Raw genomic sequence first — 12,343 nt, 5'->3', positions numbered from 1 at the left:
GATTTTTCCTACTTCGATTGAGTGTATATGTTCATATATTCTTTTTTTGAAGGATCTTTTCATTTTCCCTATGTAAAACGAACTACAACTGCATGTTATGATATAGATCACACATATAGATCGGTGTTGCAATCCATATGAGAGTTTAGTCTATGGTTACGGCTATTTGGTAAAGTGATCATAAGGTCCTGTAGCCACAAGTATTGAAACATGCATGGCTCCAAAAAAAAAATTGGCACAATCCCCAAGGTCCATAGCTCATTTTTAGGACTCTCCAACAACATCTACCATTTCCACTACCCAAAACACACTCCTTGGAGAGGTATTTCACAAAAATTAACCAACAGCAACAGACAGAGAAATCATAAATCTTTCATCATATGAACTATCAGATTTGGAAAAACAGGTCCTAAAAAAAGCTTATCCTTCTGCCCATCACAAAAGTGTAACACTTAAAGTTATGTTTGATAAACCCCCCAAAAAGCAATACCATTTGCACCAACAATGTTTAAGGACTTAGACACCCGGGATTTTAAAACCCTTAAAAACCTCCACCTGCTATTGATGGAAAATTAATCCAAAGAGTAAGCAATGCATGATAGCATCTCATCCAGGCCAGCTATAGGACCCTTAGAACTCATTACCAAAAAACCTAAATCCTAATTTTTTCCATCCTTTTCCACCAATGCTCAAATACAAACTTTTTTAAACACAACAGAACAAATACTCAAAAGCTATCTTGGAACAACATTACAAGGTATTAATTTAACCAAGGCCCAACAAAAAGCACTCAACCATTTGAAATCACAGAAGAATATCATAATAAAACCCTCAGATAAGGGAGGCAATATAGTAATTCTTAACAAAGACCATTATCACCAAATATGCCTCGATAGTTTGAATAACAGGGATTGGTACTGTATCATCCCCAAAACCAACTACTAGCTTGTAAACAAGAATATCAAGAAATTGTCTGACAAGGATATTCTAATAATATCATTGACCAAAAAAACTAAAAAAATACCTTACCATTAAATATCCAACACTCCCCACTTTTATGCATCGCCCAAAGTGCACAAAAATGTACTATGTCCAACGGGACGCCCAATTTGTGCACATATATCTTCACTGTGACTAATTTGAGTTACTATTCAAGTAACAGGTACGTAAGCAATAGCACCATATACCTATTTGACCCACTATAGTATTATCAATACACTTTAAGGAAAACTATGATGAATAAATGAATGCATTGTACATCATCAACTATTATTGGGTAGAAAGTAATAGCACTTATTATGGTATTTTCTAATATATGCTGCATGTTATGGTTATATATTTCTTATACTGTGCATTTGTGTATGTACACTCAGACCGTGTAGTATGCTTACCAACCTATCAGGATGACAAGAGTTTGAATAACCATTACAGAAACAATGCCCTTTGACTATAAATTTAAGCTTAAAACTGAACTAAACAAATACTAATTGATAAAAAGCGAAACTGAAAGCATGGTAAGGCTGGGAATGTCTAATAGGGGACTGAAGTAACTAATACATAAAACACAAGTACAAAGATAATAAAACAGGCTGCAGTGACAATACTAAAGAAAATACACAGGCACTGTACAAAAATAGGGACTATGGATAACACAACTGAATACTTGACAAGTACAAACATTGATATGGGGAGAAAAGAAGCATGTTCAATCTAGCTTACAATCTAAGAGGTAAGGGAGCATAGTATATTGGGTAGGAGGAGATAGAATAGGAGCTAATTATTTAATTACTAAAAGAGAGAGGAGAAGATGGGTAGACAAGTTTAAAAAGTGTTTTTGTATGGGCTTGTTTATAAGGCTTAAAGGCTTAAAGAATTGGGGCAGCTCTGGACAAGTATTGGTGCGGATCCATGGGAAGAGGGTATTAGTGGGCAAGTCATTATTTTGTTATGTATTTTATATCACTTTATTATACAAGAAATCTCATAGTCATTTACAGCATGTAGCTAAGGTTTTTATAAGCCTCACTTGGGCTATGTGTGATCCCATTGCCCATGTAGTGCCCTGGAGCAGGGAGTATGTTGATATTTGGACATTTATGGATATTTGCCTATTTCCCCTATGTAAAGTTACAACATCTTACTTTAGTTCACCTAAAAGTGTTAACTTGCACTGTTTATTACTGTGTAATTACATTTTATGTGTTGTAATATATATCCTGTTCATTATCACTATTTTTACATGGCTCTGTGGAAAGGGTTAATGAATAATGAGAAACTATTAGAAAAGCTGGTAATATTCCACAGCTGCCATAGGGTTTAAAGAAGACTATGTTTTTAAAGGGAAAAAACAGACGTTGTTCACAACCATGTTTTGAAGGGAAAAGTCCAGACTTGTTTACCATGTTTTGGAGGGAAAACTCCAGACTTGATTACTACCAAAATGCAGACAGCCTGACCTTTAAATGTCTGGTTGTAGCTCTGTTGATATGTCTGGAAATTTGTTTTTGTCTGGAAAACCTGCTGTGTCATTGCCATTGGGTATCACTGAAGTTCTAATGTAAAGCTACGTACACACTTCCAATTATTATCGTCGGAAAACGAACGACGAAAGTTCCTGCACGATATACACGAACGATCGTATAGCACCGATCTTGCACATAGAGGTAACGACACGATCGTTCGTAGATATTGTACACACAATAGATACGATCGTTTGAGCGATAGAGGAACTATGTGCACGACAGGAAAGTGAACGGACGTTCGTTCATCACACATGCTCAGCTCATGGACGATCAACGAACGACCGTACACACGAACGATGTTCAACGATCGTCGTCCAATCCGATCCGTCGGTCCGGTCGTTCGTTTCCAGCGACTTTCCTCGTTCGTCGGCGTCGTTGGTTACTTTTTTACGAACGATTTTTTGCCCAATCGATCGTTCGTCGTTCGATTGGAACGATAAAAATTGGAAGTGTGTACGCACCTTAAGTCTATACCAGACGGGAGCTGAAACAATGTATCTGTTTGTGCTGAGTTTCTCCACTCAACTCCAACCTCTAGAAGGTTCTAGTCTAGCAAAAACTGTATATAAGGAGAGCAGTCAGAGCCCCTAGTGTGTTGCAGTTAGGGACCAGTGCTTGGAAGAAGAAACTGCCAGACTACTGAGTGACCAGAAGAAGACGCTGAGACGGGAATACGCTGCCACAGACCCTGGATCACAGACCCTGGATCTATACAAGAAGTATAGAGATTAGAGGATCAATTAGAAACTAATGAGTCGGGAAGAAAAAGCTGTTTTTGGAATAAAGCATAGCACATACCTGCAATTACTGATGCCTAATGGGTGAAGGGTGGGTTTCAGAATAATACCTAGACAGAATGGCTGCTTAGCTCTCTTGGGAGAGAGGAAGTCAAGCATGAGGTTTGCCACTGCATTGTTAAAGTATAGCAATATTGGGCATTAGTATTCCAACATGGCACTAATAACTCCCAGAATGATGTTGGGGGACACCTGTATAGACTATAGATTTGCAATCACAAATGCTCATTTTAGGCAATTTAAATTTTAGTATGTAAAAAAACCCTGAATAAGTACTACTCCTACCACTAATAAAAGTGTAACAATAACCACTGAGCACCAATATGGGCAATGTTAACAACATTGTAAAAGGGAACACTTAGCAGAAAAGTAAAGGAGCACATTCAGAACAAATGTAAAAGGAAAAAAATGTACACTGTAGGAGGGCACTGTCACACTTATTATACCTTGACCCAGTGCCGGGGCTCCTCTCCAAGCATGCAGCCCCTTGCACTATGCTTTGCCCAGAGCACTCTCACCACAGCCAATCAGGAGGCAGATCCTCTTGGTGTGTAAATACACTACACATTCATGGCTGCTTTAAACACTGTATTGTATGTTACATAGTCCTAACTTCCACGGTCCATATTCTACATACTGTATACCTTACTGCTAAGTCTTCTATACTATGCATTCCTGCTTGCTTGCTTTTGAATTGTTGTAAAGCCCTGGTCCACTATCAGTGCTTAACAGATACCAATCCTCCAACTAACACGGCACTCTTTACCTATAGAGATGCCCCTGCTCAGTCTGGGAAAGCTAGGTGCACAGCCCCTGCACATGATTGACCCCAGGGCCTGTGTGCACATTGGATGGCATCTGGGAAATAAAGACTGCTTGAGAACCAAGAGTTCACAGGTTTAGATGAGGCCAAGGGATCACTAATGGATACCACAAAGCTGGTGTCAGGAATCGAAGCTGGGGCTTCTGCAGTAGTTGGCAGTGGACCATTGCACTGAGCCACCTGAAGTGCTGGACAGCTCTGTACCTGATCACTTAGTTAAACCTTGCCTGATTCTGTTCTTTAATGAATTCTGAACTCCTGTGCTCCTCCCAGCTACTTCCTTTAAAATGGTTGTGTGGAACTTTCTCTGTGCCAGATATTGTGCTCCTGTGTACCCATCTTTGGCTGCTGTTTTACTGACTACTCTGATTACTCTTCTTTGATTATTTTGCTACTGTGTGTACCAAACAAGGCCTGCCTTCACTGTGAGCTTGCTTGCTGTTCCAGCTACTGGACTCTGAGCCTGAATCTAGACTGTGACAGAATAATCTGGGAGCAGCTGCTATGGCCCCTTTCAGGCAGCAAATTGCTGAATTACAAGAGTTTGATGTAACCTACAAGAAGACATTTTCTGTTCTACAAGAGATTGTTAAAAGTCAACTGGAAGAGATCAGTGACCTGCAGAGAGTAGTGCGGGACCTTTGTTCCAGAGATGGTACCAGTACTGATTCTAATGCACGCATGCCATTTCCTACTGAAATTCAATGGAGACCGCCATCAATATAGAGGCTTTCTCAACCAATGCCGCATATGTTTTCAGCTGCAAACTGCTGCTTTTGTTCCTGAGAAAAGAAAGATTCATTATTAATGTTCATTATTAATCTCCTGACTGAGGAAGCCCTAGCCTGGGACTCTCCTTTCATGGAACAGGCCAGTGCTATCTTGAATGATTTTGATGCATTTAAAACTGCAATGAATCAAGTCCTTGATGATCCTAATCGCTGTGCTACTGCGGAAGCCAAGTTGCATGGTCTGTGACAGGGTAAACACTCAATCGCTGAATTTCGGAGTTGGATTGCAAATTTTACTTGGAATCCAGCCGCTCAGAAAAGTCAGTTCCGGCGAGGGCTTTCTGAACTAATTAAGTATGAACTCACCAGAGTTGAAACTCCAGATGATCTTTATGCATTTATCCAACTATGCATCCACATTGATCAGAGACTCACTGAAAAAAGGAAGGAGAGACTGGGGATGTTTGGAAGTAATGGAGGTATGCACCTTCCGTTTTAGTTTTTCTGGTCCAGACGCACCCGAACCTATGCAGATGGATACAATAAAAAAAAACTATCACAATTCAAGAGGAGAGACGGAGAGCTAAGAATTTATGCCTTTACTGTGGAGACTCTGGACACTGTGCAGTTACCTGTCCAAACAAGTTGAAAAGAACAATTGTTGAAACTGACATCAGAATACCAGATTAAGGGAATTGCATTGCTCCGTCAGTCTTGCAGTTGATACAACTAGGAGAGACAATCTATTCTCAACCATCCCATTTTGTCATTTCTATGCAACTTATCTTGGGAAACCATAAAATTCCCTGTTCAGCTATGCTAGACTTTGGAGCTGGGGGAAACCTTATGGATATAGAGTTTACTAAGAACAATGATATAGGAATGAGAAACAAAAATACACCTATCAACATCGAAAGCGTTGATGGCACACATTTATCATATGGTCCAATCACCCATGAAACCGTCCCACTTAACCTAAAGATTGAGTTGGATCACTGTGAGACTAACAGCTTCTAACTTATTGCATCACCCAAGTTTCCAGTTATTTTGGGGATCCCGTGGTTTTCAACTCATAACCCCTCTATCAATTGGGAGACACGGTATATATCATTCTCTCCTGATTTTTGCAAGGAACACTGTAAGCCAAGCTCACCTCTGGTCAAGGAATCACAATTTTTTAGGGGCCACCAACTCCAAGACATTTCTGAATCTCCTGAAAGAAGGTTATGAAAATGATCCACTTCTAATCACCCACCTAGAGATATTAATCTTACCTTTAAAGATGGTTTTTGGGCTCAAGGTCAGCGCCTCTACGTCCCTTTATGCGTGAGGCTCGAAGTCCTGAGGTTTGTCCATGACCAGGATTATTACTGACTGGCCACCATTCTGGATCACTACTACAAAGACAAAATGTCACAGTTTCTACCCAACCCGGCGCAAAAGAAAGAAAAGGTGACCCACATGAGCAGAATACTATGCGACCGGTTGTGTGAGGAGTTCCGCGCACCACATTCCACACAGGGAGCTCAGGCGGACACCGCCTCCACCATATCCTCCAGCAGCAGCATCAGCAGTAGGGGCAGCAGGCCGCACACATCCAAAAGTGTAGGTCAAGGCAGGGGGGATTTTCTGGATGCCTGGCAAAACCTGATGCAGCCACCTCAAACAAGTGAAGTGCAGGGGCATAACCATCTAAAACGGATGAAGCTCATGGTGCACAATTACGTTGGCTCTTTTCTGGCTGGTGGTGGTGTTGACGACAGCAGTTATGAGGAGGATGCCTGTCCTGACAGTAGTGATGCCATTAATTTTTGGGTCAACAGGCTTGAAATCTGCCCGCATTTAACACAGTATGCCATCAAGCTTCTTTCGTGCCCGGCATCCAGTGTTCTGGACTCCTGCTCCTGTGCTGAGTCTGTGGCTGCCTCTCACCAAACACCCTGTCAGCTGAGCCTGCCTGCTAGTTAACGCAACGTCCAGGGGTGGCATTCTTCGCCAGTGTCATGCCTGCCATTGTGCCAGCTAGCAATTTATTTTACATTTCTGCTGCTTCCGCGAGGCCAACAAACTGCAGATGAAAACCCCCAGTACTGCCACACTGATAGGTACCATTGCCTTTGCCTATTTTTTCAGCTAAGTATTGTAAGTTTGAGGGTTGGCATCCACTTCATGATGCAAACTAGCAACTTCGTCTACCTTCCTAAGGCTTCCAGCACCACAGACCACAGCAACAGTGCTGGTACACAAAACATCTTGGTCTGGCCCTTCAAAGTTTAATCACAAATTTCAAATATTTGCATTACACTCTTCAGGTTGACATTGACGATGCACTAACCCAGCTCTAGATGCCAGTTACCAATGCTGTCCACGCTTCGTTTTAGGGTCCACCGCCTCCTCCTCCTGCTGCTGTTGCTGCTGCCGCCTGTCAGTGCTCTATTCACAAAAATTGAGGTCCCTTTTGAGAGGATTGCCATGGATATAGTTGGCCCATTGCTAAAGTCAGCTAGGAGCCATCAATATATCCTAGTCATATTGAACTATGCTACTCGGTATCCTGAGGCAATTCCTCTTAACAATACCTCTGCTAAAACCATAGCCCAGGAGCTGTTTCAAGTTTTCAGCCGAGTAGGAGTGGCCAAAGAGGTACTTACTGATCAAGCAACCCTGTTTATGTCACGGGTTACTAAAGAGCTTTGTGAACTCTTAAAGGTGACGCAGCTACGCACATCGGTGTATCGGTGCATCAATGCACATCGGCCCAAGCGCAGTTGGCGCAGCAGAGAACTTATAACCGGGTTGCCCGTAACCGTACTTTTGCTCCTGGGGAATATAAGATTCATATATAATATAATATAAGATTAGCCAACCTGGTAGGAAACCAGAGCAAATTTATCATGTATTCTTGTTGAAACCATGGAAAGAAAGGGAAGCATTACCCATGAGGACCACGGAGCTACCTGTTCGGTCGGACTCTGTAATCCCAGAAGTCTGGATACCAGACAACTTGTCAAAGAGTCAACAACAGCAATCAAGAGATTTTGTGCTGGAGATTCTGCAATGGTTACCGTAAGCTGAATCAGACCACAAAGTTTGACACCTATCCTATGCCCCGGATAGACGAGTTAATTGATCGGTTGGGGAATGCTAGATAGTTGACATTAGGGACCACAGCTCCAACTATACCTCCGGAACCAGCAGTTTAGGGTTGGCCTGTTTCACCTGCATGGAGAGCTCCTTTGACCGCATGTTGTGTGTTCAAGGCAAAATCTTCCACATACAAGCACCCCCCCCCCCCCTCAAATCAACTCCAGGCCTTTTTCTGCTTAATTAATGTTGACATAAAGGAATTGCCAACACCAGCCCATGAAATGGCCTTTGAGTCAATTGTCCAATTACTTTTGAGCCCCTGAAATGAAGTGATTGTGTACAAAAAAGACTTTGGTTCCTCACATTTTTATGCAATCTTTTTGTTCAAGCCACTGAATTAAAGCTGACAGTCTGCAGTTCAACTGCATCTGAGTTGTTTCATTTAAAATTAATTGTGGTAATGTACAGAACCAAAATTAGAAAAAAGTGGTCTCTGTCCAAATATTTATGGACCTAACTGTATATTAATTTTAATTATCTGTATGATCTTTTGTGATCTTTTGTGAGGGAAAGCTTTCCTCAGCCAATCAGAGAGCACTAGAGGTTTTGAATGTGCCTGGGGTTAAAGCTGACAGTCTGCAGTTCAACTGCATCTGAGTTGTTTCATTTAAAATTAATTGTGGTAATGTACAGAACCAAAATTAGAAAAAAGTGGTCTCTGTCCAAATATTTATGGACCTAATTGTAAACCTTAAAACAAAACAGAGGTATAGGTGATGATTTACAATATGTAACACTACTGGGGAGAACCCATTTACGATAATCAGAGTTTCACAAAAGGCAAAACACCAAAAGGGTAAAAGGGTAAGGAGGCATTGATCATCACTGTGCACAGTGGAAGGTGGCTAAGGAGAGTCGACATAGCCACGTTTTCCCCCAAGGGCTCAGCCAAGCTCTGTAAACAAAAAGGGACCAAAGGGGAAGATGAAATGGATGTAAGATGGGATTTAAAATTGATGGAATATAAAATCGTTTTGCAGAAGGGCGTGGTTTGGCGTGCAACTGAATGACCGCTTTCCAATTCAGCTCTTCACTAGCATGGGACTTCACTGCATAATATAGTCCTCCACAGAGAGAAATACGAGGGGGACACCAGCAGCAAGGCATCCCCCCACTGCACAGATCCAAGAGTCCACGCTAGTCAGCTAACAGATCTGTTCCCTGTCTCTGGTCCAAATCTAGAGAAGCCTTCAACTCCCTAGATGGGGGGGGGGGGAACGAGGACTCCTGTGACTCCCAACAGTTGCTTCTCTGGAAGGCCGCAAACCTCCTTCACTAGACCTCTCACAGTAGAGGATTTGTCTGCAACGGCTGTGTACATGAAACATATATTCACTGCAGTCATCTCTGATCTGAAACCGGATATCACATCCCTAACCATTCGGTTAGAGGAAGCAATGTCTTCGGGGAGCAGGAGAGATAGAGAGCCAGATTGGAATTTTTTGCTGATACCCACAATGCCCATCTGATTGCTATGAATAGACATCTTAAAGATCTTGACAATACAGGCAGGAGACATATAATATTAGACCTCACTGAAACCATCATAATAGAGCAGTTGGATTCAGAGGTTCGCTCTGTCTCTCTCTCTCTTCTGATTCACTAATAGAATCAAGTGCACATGACATTGCGTCAAAAGGGCTGGAGAATACACCACATTGGGATGTCATATTTTGTCTCCAGCTCTTCGCTCTAAAAGAGGAAATTCTCATGGTTAGGAGAAATCCGGAAATCACATTTAACGGAGCTGATGTTTCTCTTTCAAGATCTATCTCGAATCACCTTAAATTACAGAAGGGCATTGAAACCATTGCTACTAATTTTAGGGAAGAAAGGCAGTGGCTACAGGTAGAGACTCCCATTCTGCCTACAAGTCGCCTGGAAAGGCCGCCAACTCTTTCTTCATACACCAGATGATTTGTCCCCTTTTTGAACAGCTCTAGAGATCCCTCTTGTGGAATTACCCAATTGGTATGCAGACTTTGCCTTTCCTGCTACTCCAGATCATTGTGCCGGGGTGAACTCTCTATCATCCTTCAACGCATCACCCAAGCGCAGCCACAATTACCAAGATAGTATGATGGAGCTGGGCCCTTCTAACCGCTAGACCAAATTGGGCCTTATACTCATCTCATTCTTCTGCACTAAATTGTACTATGAGAATGGAAATAAAAGTGGGAGGTTCTTAGCCATGGCACTCGGGGAATCAAAAGCTGCTTCTCAACTTTAAAAGTTTTAGGCAGTATGGGTTAATCTATCTAAGCCCCAGATCTGATTGCACACTAGTTCAAGCGATTCTACTCAGACTTAATCAGATTTACCTAATAGCCCTCAAACTAATCAGGCTGCGGACTCCAAACTGGCCAGCATCACAGAGTACCTGGAAAAAAGTGGGATGCCCTCTCTAGAATCGGAGGAGGCTGAGCATCTTGAACAAGCCTTCACGTGAGGAGAATTAAAATTAGCCCTCTTTCAGATGCTGCCGGACATGAACTCAAGACCCAGGATGGGTATACTTCCAAATATTACAAAACTTTTTTGACACCCTCTTCACTTCACTTTTGAAGGCTCTTAATAGGCTAAAATCTGACTGCCATTTATCTAAGCCAATGACAGAAGCTCATATCACAGTATATCTCTCCTAAATGTTGATTCCAAATTGATGGCCAAAATCCTGGCAAACCATATCCTCTCATCTCTGGCTCACCTAATCATGCTAGAGCCCTTAATTGGAACCCTGAGACTGAACAAATCAATCAAAGGTTTTGCAGTAAGGGGTGGAGTATAAAGTAGCAGCCTTTGCGAATGACTTGTTATTCTTCCTAACTGATCCCACCCTGCCTCTGCCAGCCCTTATGAAAGAATTTGAAATTTTCCACTGCATTTCTAATTTTAAAATTATGTATTCAAAATCTGCATCTCTTTGAGTCGCTCTTCCCAACAGCAAATTTGAGAGCTGAAAAGTGCCTTCACTTTCTAGTGGGGTTGAAGTATTGTGGCATAACCCTGACACAAGGAACTTTTTGCCTAGAATTTTCCACATCTGTACCAAAAAATTAAGGAAGATCTCCATTAGTTGTCTTCCAAACTTTTTTTGTGGTTTGATCGAGCTTCCTTAGAGAACATGAATATTCTCCCCAGATTCCTCTACACTATGCAGAAGTTTCCACACCAATACCAAGCACAGTCTTTAATATTGTCAAAGCAACACTGACTAGGGGGGCGTGGCTAGCTCATGGCTGAGTAGCACGCTTGTGGCTCGAGCTCCGTCTTGCCTGAGGGGAATCCCGACAGTGTAAGCACCTCCGGTGCCTTCAATCAGCACATCATGGGGCCAAAAACAAAAGGGACCCAGAACAGTCAAACAACAGGCAGCAACAGCACAGAGAATGGGCTGTCCAGCTTTTTTTCCACCGGCGCGCAGGCTGTGAGAGACCAGGCCGCAAAGCAGCAGCCTCAAGTTGCAGCCACGACCAAGGCTCCAACTATACCTCCAGGACCAGCATCTTCAGAGCCAACAGGATCACCCTCCCTCCATATACAGAGTCACCCACATTAAACATCTTTAAGATCTTTAAGGCCACGTTTACACAGTGTAACTGGTCAATAGACACCTTCAAATACTGATCATCCATCAGCACATACTGCCTTCTTTCTACATAATATAAAGGAATATCTCTTTGCCCACCTAGGTCTTATCCTCTGAATCGAGATGCTTTTCTAATACACAACCTTAGCAGTAAATCATATCCATCTAAGTGCCCAACACCTTGAGGGAATTACTTTTTAACCCTTTCAGGATCGGCACTTAGGAAGATGAAGTCCCCCTTTCTCAGCGTCATTGGATTTTTTTTCTCTCACGAATTACTGTTCAACATGGCCTTGAAAAAGGCCCTAGTCAACATCACTATGCATTTTCACCTACCTACAGGATGGGAAACAGGATAAACCTAACTCTCCACAACTACCACTGGAAGAAGTTGGTTGACTTACCTGATCATATACCAGTGGTGATATTTCTGTGTGACTTTCACCAGCTTCCACACCAATATGAGAACCCGGTCTTCTTTCCTTGGACTTCCTGGTACTTCTCCACTGGGGTAGCGGACTGGTAACCAGGGGTTATTTCCCAGGCATTTTGATCTCCTATTTACGGATTAAACTTGGATCTTGTTTCTTTTTTTCTTTTTTGCTTCTCTTTCTCATAGAGTAGGAAGATGTCTGTTTGCTGGTTGATGCAGTGTCACCACCCAGGGGCTGCTAGGTAAAATAGCAATATTGGCTTGACTGGTTATTATGTGCACAGTTCCTTGACCAGGTGGT

This window comes from Pyxicephalus adspersus, chromosome 3 (genome assembly GCF_032062135.1).
Source record: "Pyxicephalus adspersus chromosome 3, UCB_Pads_2.0, whole genome shotgun sequence".
Classification (NCBI taxonomy): domain Eukaryota; kingdom Metazoa; phylum Chordata; class Amphibia; order Anura; family Pyxicephalidae; genus Pyxicephalus; species Pyxicephalus adspersus.
The sequence above is the reverse complement of the archived record's forward strand: the minus strand, read 5'-3'. Positions refer to the sequence as shown.